At 45.3% G+C, this 16922-nt stretch overlaps 1 protein-coding gene across 6 annotated transcripts in view; it reads right to left on the bottom strand.

Annotated features, from left to right (window-relative positions):
• Positions 1-16553, bottom strand: part of Boc (BOC cell adhesion associated, oncogene regulated) — a 75099-nt gene extending 58546 nt beyond the window's left edge. For 2 of the 6 annotated variants that reach the window (XM_047565004.1, XM_047565001.1), the window contains exons 1-2: positions 16080-16553; positions 11841-11929 (exon numbers count right to left, since the gene is read on the bottom strand). The gene's annotated coding sequence lies outside the window, so the exon portion shown is untranslated. The remainder of the gene's footprint in view (positions 1-11840; positions 11930-16079) is intronic. The other 4 variants (XM_047565006.1, XM_047565005.1, XM_047565003.1 and 1 more) reach the window with 3 other exon arrangements.
• Between the last annotated feature and the right edge of the window lie 369 nt (positions 16554-16922).

The raw sequence follows: 16922 nt of genomic DNA on the forward strand, positions 1-16922 counted from the left end.
GCTGGCTTTTCCTTGGCTGTAGAACCTACCAGTCAGAGGCCTTAAGGTCCAAGACAGAGATCATCAGGGCCCAAACCTACTGATTCAGACCTCTGAATCTATGACTTTTCCACTTTTCTACCTATCAAATTCAGAACCATACCATAAGTGACAAAGTAATTTGTTTTTATTGATACATATTGATTATACATATTAATAGGATTCAGTATGCTATTTCCATACATGTATATAGTGTGCATTTATCATGTGCATCCACTTTTCTTCTATCTTCACTTCCTTCCCCTCTGGAGCCCTTCCCATTCATTAGTAATCACTATTCAGATCAGCTTTTTGTTTTGTTTTGGTTTGGTTTGGTTTTGCATATGACAGAGAACACGCAGTATTTGACTTTCTGTGTCTGCCTTATTTCACATAACATTATGTCTTTCAGTTCTATCCATTTTCCCATAAGTGACAGAATTTTATTCTTCTTTATGGCTAAATAATGCTCCATTGTGTATATATACCACATTTTCTTTATCATTTATCTGTTGATGGGCATCTAGGCTGATTTCACATCCAAGCTATTATGAATGGTGTCGTAGCAAACAAGGGTGTACAGGTATTACTTTAGTATGCTAACTTCGTTTCCTTTGGCTGTATACCCACCCAGGAGTGGTATAGTTGTATCATATGGTAGTTCTATTTCTAGTTTTTTGAGGAAACTCCATATTGTTTTCTATAGTGGCTGTACTAATTTACATTCCCACCAATATGTAAGATTTCCTTTTTCTCCTTATCCTTACCAGCATGTTATTTTTTGTTTGTTTTGTTCTTTTTTTCTTTATTACAACCATTCCAACTGGGGTGAAATCGTATCTCACCATAATTTTGATTTGCATTTCCCTGATGGCTAATAATATTAAGCATTTTTCATATATTGACTGGCCATTTGCATTTCTTTTAAGAAGCATCTATTCAGATCATTTGCCATTTTTAATTAGATTACTTGTTTTTTATTGTTAAACTTTTCTGGTTCTTTATATATTCTGGATATTAATCCTGTCCAGTGAATAGCTGGCATGTATGTTCTCCTATTCTGTAGTTTGTCTCTTCACTCTGTTGTTTCCTTTCTTGTGCAAAACCTTTTAAGTTTGATGTAATCCATTTGACAAGTGTCAAACTTTTCAAATAACCAAATTCTCCAAGAATATAGGCTCTTGAGGAGAGAACTGTAAATCAGCAGCTCATCATGTCAGGTCAAAGTAATAATGATATGGCAATGATGACAGTAGTGATCATCAATGCAACTGTTAAAGTTTAGATCTTAAATGTTCTCCAAAGGCCCAGATGTTAAAGGTCTGTGGTGCTATTGGGAGATAGTGGGACCTGTGGAAGGAAGTTAGGTTGTGGGAATATACCCTGGAAGAGGATATTGAGATTCTGACCTCTTCTGCTCTCTCCTTTTGCTTCCCAACTGCCATGAAGCAAGTAGCTTTGCTTTATCATGTGCTCCCCACCATGCTATTCTGCCTTGCCACAGGCTCAAAATGATAAGACCAAGTAACTATGGGCTGAAATTTCTGAAATCATAAGCCAAAATACGTCTTTCCTCCTTTCAAGTTGATTTTCTCAGGTATTTTGCTACAGTAACAGAAAGCTGAATAACACAGTACACATTCCAGACCAAGCATTCTTCTGTGAATAATACAATTCAATGTTTTGATTTCGGAAATATTCAGAAACCAGGATATAAGCTCCTTGAGGACAGTAGACACACCACTTGATAAACATCTTGACTAACCAATTGAAAAGTCACTCATTGATGGCTACAAATATCTTCAGGCTCCTGTGGCAAATGCCTACAGAGGGTGAATATGCTATGATCAGGCAAGACTTGCTGCTGGATATTGGCATCGGTATCCAAAACTCAGTATGAAACCTCAAGTGACTATTGAGAGGCAGCAGCAGTGAGCATCCTGAGTTTTAGTGGGTGGCATTCTTCACACAAGGGAGCCAGGTCCCAACTCCCTGGCCTGGGGCAAGGAAACATGCCTCATCTTGGCTAAGATGCAAAGAACAAGGTCTTGGTGATTTTTCCCCACCCAGACCACGGGCATTAGCACTGGCATTTTGGTTAATTTCACGTGTGGGAAAAATTAGTTCTGCCAGCCTAAGATTCCGTCTCAATTGGACACACGATTCCTTTTTACTTCTTGACTTTCAAAGCATGTAAAACTTAGTTATGAAGGATCCTCCCACTACTTTGGAGGCTGGCTTTTTCTGGAGAGGGGCGGGGGGTGGTGGGTAAAATTGGGATCTTGCCCCATTTCTACAGATGGCTCTGGAGAAAAAGCACTCAAGAAGAGCCAGACCACACCAGAGACTTCCTTCCATCAACACCCGCCGAAGCTCCCCACGTGGACAGAGGCCTGCACTCTGGCAACAACAGGAGACAGTACCATCAGGAGGTGCTGGGATGGCCCCACTGGACCTTACGCTGAAGGCAGTATTTTTTAAATGTATCATAAGATACTTACAAAATCAGTTTTTCTGAGATCCCTACTCCGCAACATCAGAAAAAAATGTTTTAATAGACCATGGATTTGTCTTTTGATTCAGAAAATGTGGCATCTACTTGTACACACACTACCTGGCATATACCTACAGGAGCCAGCATGGGATTCTTTCTCAGGGCTCTCACTGTCTCTCCTTGAGACTGAGGGGACAGAATGTAGGAAAGGTGGCTTGGGGTGAAGGCTGGATTTGGTAAAGAACATGGGTCCCACACTCACACAGGTCATTAGTTCTCTAACCTCTGCTTCCCCAGGCAAACTGAGGCCATGGCCAAGACTTCCAGATGGTCAGTAATCACTGGGATAGCTGCAGGGACACTGCAGTAAGACCCGAGAAGACAAGAAGATGGGCCAGCAGGCTCCACCCTGGAGCTATAATTAACAACAAAAGCAAGAGGACAGCTTGCCTGTAGCGTGCTGTTCTCTGAAGTTTAAAGGCTTTAAAGACTGCATTGCATTAGTGCTCACAGTCTCAGGGATATGCCTGGCACAGGTATTATTAGCGCACCTACACAGCTAGGTAAAGCACTGAATGGCATTCTGGAGCCGTTACTAAGTCACTGCTCAGGTTAGGTGAAGAAAAGAAAACCAGAGGAGGGAGTGGTATGGATTTGGATCTTCGGCATAGAATCTCCATAGTCCAAAGGCAACTGATGAGTCTTATTTCTCTGTACTAAACTCTGACACATCTGGCTGGCATCTTGCAATGTGAGAAAGTACCGACGGATTTCAGCTCTCTGTTCAAGCAGGAATGGAAGCCAGGTTCTAGATTGAAGTCCCTGTTCCCCAGGGTTAGAACTCACTCTACTCAGTATTCCTCCCTTCCTTAGTTCCTGGAACTTTTCATTTGGTTCAGATGATCCACAGGATTCCACAGTCACACCCCCTAACCTTTCCCCTAAATGTGGTCCTGAACTGCAGCAGGGTTGGAAGAGCTCCCTCTTTCTGCTCCCATTATCAAATCTGTCATCATAACCTGTCCCCCAGAGAGCCTCACTGTTTAAAGTGACTGCTAAGTGCTCTGACTACTAGGGCTCCTACTTCCAAACTCCCAGGGAATCCGAATTTTCAATGCTGACTCAAGAAAGAAGTATTTTTTGGCAGGGGAAATATTCTTAATCTCTTTGTGCCTGATTGATTGGTCTTCCCCTCTAATGACCACCAAACAAGCTCCCCAGTGCTCCCCATTGCTTTCAGGGCTCAACAAGGACACCAGTGGAACCTGGGCTGAAAGAAGTGAATGCAGACGCTGAGGGACCAGTGGCCCACCACCAGATGTGAGCACACAGGATCGCTGCCTGCCCAAGGGACACACACTTCCCCAGGCTTGCCCTTGCCCGCAGCTCCAAAGTAAGCAAAACAAACTCCCAAGGAGGAAGACAAACAGCCCCATGAGCCTCCTGGCTCTCTGCTCAGAATGGGAAGGAGGGTCTGCACAGCTGGTACTTCCAGATGTGGAACCCAAACACAGGCAGCTCCTGACAGTTTACCAGCCTGGTTAAACTCCAGTAGCACCAGTGAAGAGGGTAAAGGAGCCTCACGACAGACCCGCAGGGCTCTTGTCAGGAGGGTTTTGGCATTCTGCTCTGAGCCCCTCCTTCCCCAGCTGGATAGGTGTATTGGGCAGGAAGGAGAGACAACCAAAAAGGCTGCCAAATGAAAGAAGCCAGTCTGAAAAGCCTATCTACTTTGTGATTCCAACTATGTGAACTTCTGGAAAAGGCAAAACTATAGCTTATATAATACACACACACACATATAGTAAAATTATATATAGTAAATATACATATTTACTATGGTAAAATGATAGTGGTTGCCAAAGATTTGGGGGAGGGAGGAGAAGGTGAATAGGTGGAGCACAGGAGACTTTTAGGCAGCAGAATATTACAATCCTATCATGGTAGGTACATGCCATCATATATCTGCCAATACCCAGAAAATGTACCACAAAAAGAGTGGACCCTAGTAAACTATGCACTTTAGTTGATAATGAAATGTCAACCTTGGTTCATCAATTATAACAAATACATCACACCAGCAGAAGATGTTAATTATAGGGGAAATTGGTAGGGGTTAGGTAATAGGGGTGACTTAGATGGCAACTCTGTTTTGCTTCACTTTTTTGTAAACCTAAGACTGCTCAAAAAGGTTACTAATTTAAAATAATAATAGCAATAATAAAAAAGGAGGTATGGGCTATTGCCTAGTTCCATGACATGCTTGCTGGGTTGGATTTTGGCATCTGGTTATACTATTGCTGAGGCACACTTTTCCACTTTTCTTGTCACCGCAAGACCTCCTGGGATCTTCCTCACTATTTTTATTCTTCCTCTGCTTCTAAATCTTGAACCAAGTCAGAAATGTCTAAGATACGACTTGAAGTCAGATCTATGCCCCTCTGAGGTGGCAACCCTCATGCTCTTCCTTACTTCCAACAGCAGGTACCATCTCTGTCACTGGCGTGCCCAGCACAGGGCCTGGCCCCACCAGGCCCCCTGTGTGTGGGGAACTGAGCTGTTGTCAAAACCATCCCATGCCGACCAGATCTGAAAGACCTCCAGCTGGACTCAGGTGGCTGGAAGAGGGCAGCAGCAAGGTGGGTGGCCTAGGCCCACTTAGGAAACCCCAGAAGGACAACCAGACTATAACAGTGGTGGGATGAGAGGAAGACCTGGGCTCTGCAACTCCTAGCCAGGCCCTGCACAGCGCTGTGCATAACATGGATACACAATAAATTCTTCTAAAGTGTGTGATGAGGAAGGGCAGAGAGGACATCCATTCCTTTTTTAAGGGCAGAGAGGACATCCATTCCTTTTTTTTCTTCTTCTTCACAGTACTGGAGATTTACCCAGAGATACTCTAGCACTAAGCTACACCCCCAGCCCCTTTTCATTTTCATTTTGAGTCAGGATCTCACTAAGTTGCCAAGGCTGGCCTTGAACTTGTGATCCTCCTGCCTCAGCCTTCCAAGTCACTGGGATTTACTGGCATGCACCACCTCATGCCTGCCTTCATTCGTGTATCTTCCTTACAGGTGGAACCACCTGCCTAGCCACAGACAATTCCTGAAGTCTGTTACCTTGAGGAAGAGAGAAGGAACTGGACTCTCTCTCTGCCAAGGTCTTGCACAGGACTGATGCCTGGCTTTTCCAAAAGTCTCATCGTTAGTACTCTCAGCACCTTCCCTCCAGGTTCCTCATATACATACACCCCTGAATGCATTTGCTTGTATAAGTCCATAAGTACTTATAGTTGTCCCTTGGCATTTGTGAAGGATTGTTTCGAACACTGCCCCCACAGGATACCAAAATCCATGGATGCTCAAATCCCTCATAAAAATAGTGTAGATATTATTTGCATGTACCTTTAAATCATCTCTAGGTTACTTATAGTACTGAATAGTGTAAATAGTGTAAATCCTATGTTGTTATACCGTGACAAGAAAAAAGTTTGCACATGTTCAGTACAGATATGATAATTAAAAAAAAATTTCGATCCATGGCGATTTATGATTGGATCCACAGGTGTGGAATCTGTGGACACTGAGGGCTGACTGTATTTCATCTTGCTTGAAACTCTTATGCATTAGTTTTACAATTCAGGAGAGTACTGCAGATTATTAAAAAAAGAAAAAAGAAAGAAAAGAAAGAAAGGAAGGAAGAAAAAGATACCAAATTGTCTTCTAGGCACTGGGAGAAAGCAAGAAACACAACAAAGTCCCTGGATCTTTCTTCCTTCTATAGGGGAAGTAGGTAATATGCAAATGAACAAATAGATACATATCGGAAGGTGACAATGCTAAGGAAAAATAAATTAGGTTGAAAGGAGAGAGAATGGTGGTGGGGATGACCAGGTGAAGATGAGAGGGCAGCAGGGAACCCACTGAAATGAGGGAGGGAGCTGCACATGAATGTGGGGGAAGAGCCACCAGGCAGCTGGTGGAATAAGAGCAAAACCCCTAAGGAGGAGAAGGTTGGTTGGAGGAGCCCTGGGGAGGCCCACGGGGCTGTGGGGTGAGCAAGGCAGGCAGAGGTGATATGGAAAGGAAGGGCTGGGTTTCAGGGCACTGGATTTTTCCAGATCAAGGCATTTTGATTTTTCATGGATATTTGAAACCATGTAGTTTTGAGCAGAAAGTCACCACCACAGTCTGGATCAGAAAAGTTAACAGAAGAAGTTGTAAGAGGTCATAGGATTCTACAAACATTTGAAGGTAAAGCCAGTATTGTTTGCCAACTTAAAGTGGAGTGTGAGGGCCGGGGGAGTTTCTCATGGTAGAGTGCTTGCTTAGCACTGTGTGAAGCCCTGAGTTTCATCTCCAGCACCACAGTAAATTAATAATGAAAATAAAAGCAAAAACAAAATAGAGTATGAAAGAAAGAGCAGAGTCAAGGATGACCTCAAGATGTTTGGTAGGATGGGATAAGCAGAGTTGGAGAAGCGGAGAGGAAGGCTGCAGGGGCCAGGGTGGGAGCGGGTAGGGGTGGTGATCTAGCCAGTGACCAGGCCTGGCCTCACTGTGTGCTCCTGTTTCTCCCCATCCTCGTCCCTTTCTCTGTAGACCTTAGTCAGCTGGGACTCCATCAGCAGGGCCTTCTGCTGGCTCATCCTCCTGTCAGTCCTACCCTACCAAGAAGGTTCCTTTCAGTCTGTTCCTCCCTCCTTTCCTAAAGAACAGCAGCTCTGCCCCACTGATGTCTCCCAATGTGATTTCCTGAGTTTTACATACATGGCCTTGCTTTCCCTTTGCAACAACCATAAAAGACTGGGGTTGCAGTTTTGGTAACTTGCCCAGGGTCACACACCTAGCTATGGGCAAAGCCAGGATTGAAATCCTGGCTGGTCAAAAATCCTCCCATTAACCAGGATGCCATACAAATCCCAAATCTGGAAGTGGTTCCAGAAACATGCTTTTCTTCTGAAAACCTTCTTTCTGAGCATTTCACCTGCCTTCTAATAAGATGCACTCCAGACTTCTGTCCTCTCAGATAGGATCTCCCGGAAATGCTCTGGCCCCCTGTCCCTTCTTCTCTCAAGGAAGGGTGTTACCCTAAATCTAGTTACCAGAACTTCTTTTCCTTCTCAGCTTCTTCCAGACCCAGAGACTCTAAGTTGTCTCTTCCCTCTAGGGAGGAAAAGAAAGCTGGTCTGGGGAGATTCAGGGGGGTTTCTGACAGTCTGATCAAAGAGCATCCTATTCAGGCTCCTGCACTTAGAAAACAAAAACATGCCACAGAGTCAAAAGCATTCCTGTGTCCAGAACTGACCAGTTCCCTAGAATTTCTTATCTCTTTACTCACAGTGGGTGAGTACAGATGCCAGGGACCTTGGGCTTCTGAGGTGAGTAGGAACATTTTCAATCAAGTGTTCCCTCTGGCCATTTCACTGCATTCTCATGGTCCTCTAAAAGGCAACTTGCAATGACAGGAGAAGAAAGGCACAGTTTCTCTGACTTCCTCCCCATTACCCAAGTCACATCGTTATATTTTAAACCTTGTCTTCCCACACCCAGAGCATCTTGGCTTCAGGCTTCCTATGTTAGCTAAAGAAAAACAAGGAACAAGGATAACTACATGTCCTCTGCTGCCAAACCTCACCACCCTCCTAAGCCGGCAGGGAGTAGGGTGCTTTGCACTTGTGCAGGTACCTGCCTGTCGAATTCCTTCTGCTGGCTGCCCTGTGAGTATTTGCCTGGAAGGCAGCAGCATCTCTTGTCAGTTACCTGTCTGTCAAAGCTGCTACTTCCTTCCCCAGGGTATTTTCTGTACAAGCTGCCACTTTTCCTGACCAGTAAAAGTATCTGCTGGGCCAAACACCTTCTCCCCTTCAGCTCACTGCAGGCACGGAGGACCTGCTTGATCAGACTTGCAGAAAGCCTAGGTGCAGATGGATTCATCTGGCAGCTGTAGCAGGAGCAGAGATTCAGGACAGTCGATTCAGACAATGTCCCAGAGGAGGAGGAGAAAAAATACCAAGAGATAAGTTCAGAAATGAAACCCATGATGGAGGTGGTTTGGCTTTTGTCCCTGACTGCAAAGTCTGCCATAGCTGTACCACAAAGCCTGGGTTCCCTGGTGCTGTTGCTTCTGAGCCACTCAACACCTTCCACTTGAGGTCCCAGTTCTATATTCATGTGGCTTAAGGCAAATCTCATAAAGGACCCCACATGTCCCTTATGCGTAGTTAGCTGCAAAAGAAAGTTTTCCCAAGCTGAGAGGGCTCTGCTTTGGGGAGAGAACTTATCTGCCCCCATCCCCCAAGTTTTGGAGTCGGCAGACTTGCAATGAAATCTTGGCTCTGCCACTTCCAGTTGTGAGACCAGAACAAGTCAGTCAGTACAATTATTTAAGCTTTAGCTTCATATTTGCAGAATAGGATAATAATGCCTAGATTCACAGAACTGGGAGATGAAAGGGATAATGACAGTAATTCTTAGCACAGGGTCTGGCACCCAGTAGGTTTTTACCAGATGACAGCTATCAATCTCCCCATCACTGGGAGGAGGCAGAGGCAGGCAAGGCAGTGCTGCCTCCTTGCAACTGAAAGTAGCATATCTCGGCCTGCGCTCCTGGTCCATGGCTGATTCCCTGAGCTGTGGGGTGAGAGCTGCACTAGGAGCTTTGCCTTTCTGTTTTGGCAAGTGAGAATAATCATTCTTCCCTCTCATGACGAAAGGTACCTGCTGCTCATGCGTGCTCACTCCCTTGGAGGGAAGGCTGGCCACCTAAACACAAGGCTTCATTTGTGTAAAATCGGGGGAACGAAAATTAACTCCATCACAATGACCACCTTCAGGCAACCTGTTCAGTTCTTTTCAGCCACACTCAAGACATGTATGGTGTGTCAGTGACAAGGGGATTGGTCGCCAATGTAAAACCCACCTATAGAAAACCACCTTGTTGTTCCCTTTGGGGAGGAGAGCTAAGTTCCCTGCCCCCACCCCCTTCTTTCATTGTCAAAGACCACCCACTGAAACTTGCTGGCAAGCTGCCATAGTCCAGACAGGCTAAAGCCAGCAGCACTGCCCAGCCTCCAACTCTACTACAGAAGCCTACAGAATGGAAAGCACCTGACTGGGGCCTATCATCACCTGGAACTGACTCAGAGCCTTCACAGATGGCAAACCACCAAAGGTCTCAAGGAGGGGGCACAGGTGATTATTTCAGAGGTCTGTACATTGGACGATCCTGAGAATTTAACTCTTGGCTGTAATATAGCAGATTTCTATACAGCTTATTCATTACCAAAGGTTCATTTATAATGACAGAAATAAACAGCTCTGAACTTCTACCTTTATGTGGTCTCACTTGCAAAAGAAGGTCTTGAGCTGACTGACAGCATTAATAAATCCCTCTACTTGGGCACAGCTATGTAAGAAGGAAAAGCTATGGTAACCCTACTGTAGTGTGATAGTCAAGAGGCAGAAAACAGAAAGACAGTAAAGTGGGAAAGATGATCTGTGAAATAATTAAGAGCAGCCTCTGCTTTCATAGAAAACCAATAAACCTGGAACCCCCCAATTTCCTCTCCAATTAACTATGACCCATACCTAATAAACCTGCTGGGATTGTAATGTTAGGTAAGCACAGACTAGTAAAGGCACTTTGCTTTGAGTAGTCTGGAAAAATATTGGCAGAACCAGGGAAGGTGGGGGAGGCTCTCTCTGAGAGTCAGTTGCAGCCAGGCTGGGTGGGAGCCTCTGAGGCCAGCCAGGTCCACATACCTTCCTCCCCTACCTGGGGCTCCCATCCCTTGTGGTATTCCTTCAGCAATCCAGGAGGTTTCTGGGCAAATGAAAAGCCCAGTGATTTTTACGCCTCTAAAATAAATTTTCCCTCACCTGCTACTCTGGGAATGATGTCAGAGTCAAGCAAATATATAGTAGAACAAAGGCCAATGGAATCCAAAGGCAAAAAGATGAATTCAGACATGTGTTTCTAAAATTCTCAGTTAAAATCTGATATAAATAAAAAAGGTAGGAAAATCACTAAGTTTTCCTTTTCCTACTCAATAATTGGTTTTGGAAACATGGCCAAAACCCAGATTTCTGAGATTCTACATTCGGTTTTAGAGATTCTAACTCTTAAGTTTCCTAAAATCAAACAAATAACAAAACCAAAGACATGACTTTGAAATCTCATGTGTCTACCATATTTAAACCTATCATCCACTAAGGAAAAATGAATTTTCAGGAAAAAACAATGAATAATTCATACAGGCAGAGGTAAAAGAACATTCGGTATTACCTGTCCATCTCTGACTTTAAGATTTCCAGAGATATTGTCTCCCCTCACTCAAAATGTCTTTCTTCACTGACCCACTGCAAGTACTTTAACACTAGAATTTGCATTTTTGCTTCCCATCAGCAAGGGAATTCTGGATGCCTGTGGGCTCTGGGATTGATCCCTACCCGTCTATGCCATGATGCCAGGCACATAGCAGGTACTCAATAAAAGCCTGTTGAAAGAATGAAGGCTCCAACCTACACACATTTCATCACCCTCATCATGTCCAATGTTGTCCAAACTGTCCAAACTCATTTTGGAGAAGAATAACATTCCTTTGCCCTGCTTTCCACTGCTCAGCTCCTTTTGGCTTGTTTTTCTTCAACCCTTCTTACCCCGTCCACATCAGGCATTTTCCTGTTACTAACCAGGAGAACCAGTTGAGACTTTCTTAACATTTTCTCTGGCAACCAAATTAAGTTGACTACGTATTACTGACTATGGTCTTTCTGCTATGATTTCCTCTTATTGCCCAATAATCCTGTCCCAAACATCAAAGGACTTCTTTGAAGATAAGGCCAAATTTACCATTAGGAAAAGAGAAATTATTTCCTAGCTTCATTTCAGAAGACGGAAAGAAGTGGAATCCCTCTGGGTTTTGTGAGATAAACAATGCCTGGTACATGAGACCACAAGGCATTTGCTCTAAGACCACTGACAGACATAAACTCTCGACTTTCCTCACACAGACCTAAGCAGCACTTTTGCATAGTGAGCTTAGGTCCCAAATCTCACAGTTAGTGGTTTGAATCCAAAAAGTCTGACAGAGTTTGCCTCAGGGGAAGAGAGGTTCATATGGTCACCACAGGCTTGGACTAAGAGTGTACTAGCTACTAGAACCAAACTGAAGTTTAGCCCAAGTTCCACTCAAAGCTGGATTTTTCCAATACTAAAGGATGAGAAACATAATCTTCAAGTGGTAACACAGAACAGGATAAAACAAAACAAAACAGTTGATCTAATAGGATAGAGATATCAGACTGTGAACAGAAAACCTCACCTACTTCTACTTCTTTGCTGCTACCCTCAGATGGAGTGAATGTTGACAAAACTTCATGGGTCATGGATTCCAGGAAGCCTGTTAGAGGACTGAGGAAAAAGAGAATTGTTTCATCTTTTGAACAACAAAATAAACAGTTCTGAAGTATTTGCTTTTTGTAAGGTGCATTGCTTTAAACCATAGTAATTCCATATTAGCCCCTTTTATGAATAAGAAAACAGAGGAAAGCAATTCTTCTAAGATCACAAGCCTCCATCAATATCCAGTTACCTGGCTCCTTGCTAGAAGTGAAAATAGTGGATTAAGAGCAATGACTACATTTTACAAAACCATGACCTTTGTATCCAATAGTGTGTTTTCATCAATATTCACCAAATATTTCTTCAAAACGCATTATAAGCGGGCCTCATACATAATGAGATGGGCTTATGTGAAAGGGCAGCAGGATCCTACTGAGGTAGAGTTATCATGAAGTAGGATGGAGTCTCACATAACAGGGTTGAGAAATTTGGATTTTAAAGTTGAGAGGTGACTTGATTATGGGACTGATGGAGAATAGTGGGGTGGTGTTAGGTAACAGGGGGAGCTCAGTCACGTGTCAGCAGCAACGGAAAGGGCACAGGAAAGCATAGTGGAAGCAGGACTGGAAAAGATGATGCAGATGGTGGAATAACAAAAGGAAGAGTAGAAAAGACTGTGCAAGGTTGGGGAAGGAGTCTAACTCTGAGGCAGTAGAGATGTAGGAACAGATCAGTACTTTGGTTTGAAGTAGTGTGAATGGAGTTCAGAGGCAGGACTGGGACTCTGACCTAATCCAAAAGTTAGTGCCACTTAAGAGGGATCCTATAAACCTCTTTCCTGTATTCCACCTCTCCTTCATTACCCATGACCAACCCTGAGGGCTCCAAAGGGGCAAAAATCTTCCTTAGGAAGGCTTTTGGTAAACATAGACTTCTAGATTAAAAACAAACACCTTCTCCCATCCCACTCTGCAATACCAAATACTTGATTCAGGTTCATAAATTATGAAAATATTGCAAGTTAAAGTTCCTGTGGGAGCACACTTAGGATCTGGCTCATTCCCACCAACAGCAAATTGGTTGAATATATGTGTTCTCTGTGAGTCGAAGGTAGATAGTTTAGGGCTGTCTGATGACAAGAGTCTACTTTCATCACAACTATATAAACTATAAATACACATGGATGAACAAAACCAAGTCATGGGATTGTGGGTAACTCTCGTGTGTGTGTGTGTGTGTGTGTGTGTGTGTGTGTGTGTGTGTGTGATGCAGGAGATTGAATAGAGGGCCTGACGCATGCTAAGCAAGTGCTCGAAACTAGAGCTATATCCCCAGCCTGGTTGTGAATAACTTTAAAAACATTTTTATAATTAGTAGATGTTTGTGCAATGAATAAAATTTGAGGGTAACCACTCTTTGATTAAGAAAACTTACTTTGTTGGAACAAGGAGGCTCTCAATTGTGTGTCTGATGCACCATAAATATTTGTTCAACTTAAGCATGGAGGTAACAAGAAATTACATATGTTAAAGTAGATTAAATTTTTCAAAATGAAAAAATTTAGAAAATCGCCATCTTTCCTCTTTCTCCCCAATTTCCAGTCTATTTCCAGATTGCAAGGGGGCTTAAAGTTTGGAGGGAAGAAAGCAAACTTCAGTGTAACCTGAAGCTTCTTTTGGAGCCAGGTTAATACTTCTTTATTTAGAGGTCGTAAAATACTAGACAGAAATTATCCAGCACACATGAGTCTTCAGTCAAATTTTGAAAGAGGGAGAAACCCTCAATTCATTAAGCATGTCAGTGACAGCTGAAATTTGAACCTAGACCCCCTAGGGCCCTTGGAACACTGATCATCAGGCTCACTTCTTGCCCTCTTTTCTTAAACCCCAGGGGTCTGTGCGGAAGTCAACTGAATTATTTCATGAGTAAAATCTCCTATTCATCCTTAGACTATGGAAACCACAGACAGTTGCTGAAGAGAGAGGGATCCCAAGCACATGAAAAAGCACTTCAAAGAAAGTAAAATATCTGGGTTCATTTGGAAGATGGAAAGAAACATAAATCACATTTCTTATCATGAGTTGACTGATAATGAATTAATTAGCACCTAAGGAGGGTCCTCTCTGTTTTTTTCCCACACCCTGTCTCTCCATTTGCTGTCAAAGACCTATCATACTGGCCTCTACCAATTACCCCTCCCAAGAAAGTCAGCTTCCTGAAGCTTGGGCAGTTCCTCCAGAGTGAACTTCTCCTACAGTGTGCTCTGCTGAGATACCTTGAAAGAAAATAAAAGGGGATGTCTGTGGTCTCAGTCCTCAGACTTCCTAGATGTAGACTGCTTTTGGCCTCATGAAGGCCCAAATTCTGAGGAATAAATTTCCATGAGGGTGGATGGTGTCAGCAAAGAGGCCTAAGGAGGGAATTCAGGCTTCTTTCATTTTTACCTCTTTGCATAAACTTATTCCAAAAACTCATCTGGAAGGAAAATCATAATCCCACTGCTGTTCCCACCCATCTCTGTTCCACTGACCCAAGGTGCTTCAAGAGTACCATGGGAATCTTCTGGGTCTCAATTATAAGACCATTAAAAAGTGCCAATTATAAGACCTCAGAAATGTTCCTGGGAAACCTGTTACACACCTCAAAATGGCCAAACTCTTGCCTCACATTCACTTTAAGTTCAGAAAACAGGTCTTCCAGATGTATGGGCATCCCCACCCCCACCTGTGTCCAACAAGACTGTGTATTAGTATTTTCCGGGTTGGCCTTGAGAAAATGGAGATTGATTTATTAGCTGTAACCAAAGTGATGAAAAAACCATCAGAGTGTGGAGCTGCCTGTTTAGAACCCAGTAGTGGCATAAATTAGAAATGTTTACACATTCAAGAATTTTAAAAACTATGTTCATTTAATGAACTACGCTTGCAGAGTTCTGGGCAAAAAGAGCTAGGTGCCAAATGTGGGCTGGGTACAAGGCATTTGGAGGTGGGGCAAGGGACTACAACCAAGATATATTTTTCACTCAGTCAGCTCAAAGAGGTAACTCTGGGTCAGAAACTTATGTGAACCCATTTGAGTTTGCAGGGAAGAGATGGGGGGTGAAAGCGGCAGAACACCCCACCACACCCAAAAAGTGCCTGTTTGGGATTGCTGGTGTGTGGTTTGGGTATTCTTAGCTCTAACTGCCACATCTCTGGAGGAACACAACTCGTGTTTCAAGGGACTCTGCCTCTGCCACCCCAAAACACAACTAAACAAAACCATCTCTAAGGCTCCTGAAATCCTTCCAGGTCTGCCTGACTTGCACCTCTCAAAGTCCCATCGCCTGGAAAAGCAAACTAAACTGAGCTTCTGAAAGTCAAGCAGGGCCTTTAAGAATCCAGCAGAAAATTCTTCCTGGGCTCCTGGCCCTCCTCGTAGCCCTTTTCAACTCGTCCCAGAGATTCATGCCCCCACCTTCTCACAGTTACATAAACAAAAACCCGAAGAGTACAACCTCAGGAGAACGCTGCGGGCGCGAACACACGCGCACGCACACACACACACACACTCTCTCTCTCTCTCTCTTACAGATGCCTCAGCCTCCCAGACACCTCTGGACACCACTTCAGCCTCGCCCCTTCTACCTCTCCTGCTACCGGATCTTTTCTGAGGCTGTTTAGCTCCTAGTTCGCTCAGTCCCTCATTTTAGTATTTTCCTTTTAAAACGTCAGCGGTGATAACCTCGCCCCCGGAGTCCAAGTGCGCGCTGAGTGGTTCTGTGCATCTGCCGACACCGTGTGGGTTTCTCCCCATGGCCTGGCTCGGGGACCCGGACGCTGGTGTCATTCTTCGGGGCAAGTTTAGGAGGCTGGCGGGCCCTCCTTTTACCCGAGAAGCTTCCGGGAACCATGACCCAGCCAGGGAACCATGACCCGGCCAGGGAACCTGAAGCACCGACCTGGGAACCAGGCGCGGCGTCCAGGGCCGGGCTGCCCTCCTGGCCCAGCTTGTGGGTCCTGCGCCCGGCGCGCCCCGCCGGCGGAGCCCCCAGCCCCAGCCCGAGCCGGCGGCCGAGCGCTCAGACCCAGCTCCGCTGCCGCGCGTCCACCGCTGCCACTAGCCAGCGCTTGCTCGGCGTCGGCCGCGGCAGCCAGCCTCCCGCCCCCTCCACTCCCCAAACCAACAAACAAACACAACTTTTTATGAAAAGAAAACAAACTTCAGAGACGTGACTCACCTCTGGTGCAGCCGGCGCCTGGGAAGGGTGAGCCAGCCGAGGCCCCGGTGTCAGCGTGGTGGGCGCGGAGACCGCCACACAGCACCGCGCTGCACAGATACACAACACGCACGGTGACACCCGGGGACACACAACACGGGAAAACGGCCGCAGCCGGAGCAACAAAGGAGCCCCGGACCGAGAAGCTGCAGGCCAGGGAGGGAGGCGCGTGTGGCTGAGGGTGTGTGCGCCGTGCGTGTGTGTGTGTGTGTGTGTGTGTGTGTGTGTGTGTCCGTCTGTCTGTCTGTCTGTGCGGTGCGTGCACTGCGGCTGACACCGGCGAGCCGAGGCTCAGGGTCCCTGCTGCAGGAAGCGGGGGCCGCCGCGGAGGCGGCAGCAGCAGGAGGACCAGGCAGGGGACGCCGCGCCCAGCGCACCCGATCCCTCCATATGGAAGAAGCTTTTTTGGATGACTGAACTCGCAAACAATTCCTTCTTTTGCTTCTCCTGCCTAGGAGCCTCCCATTACCGCGGGAGGAGGGGATGGGGGAGCAGAGGAGGCGGGGAGGAGGGGGAGGAGCGAAATGAAGCAAAGAAAGTCTTGGAAAGGAAGCTGGAAAAAAAAAATCCACTCAGTCCCCCAAACTCTAGGGCAGCCCCCGCAACACCCACTCTCCCTTGTGCGTTGGACCTGCTCTCTCTTCCAGTTTCTTTTTCTTTCCCATACCAAAAGCAATGCCCTGTGCCTCAGGGGCTCTCTCGACCCTCTTTAGCTTCACCTCAGACCCTTCCTCTTTGGAAACTAACCTTCCCTCCTGTAGCCCTGTCTCTTCCCCAGCCCGTTTCTGGCAACCACTTCTCAAT

Source organism: Sciurus carolinensis, chromosome 9, assembly GCF_902686445.1.
Source record: "Sciurus carolinensis chromosome 9, mSciCar1.2, whole genome shotgun sequence".
Lineage (NCBI taxonomy): Eukaryota > Metazoa > Chordata > Mammalia > Rodentia > Sciuridae > Sciurus > Sciurus carolinensis.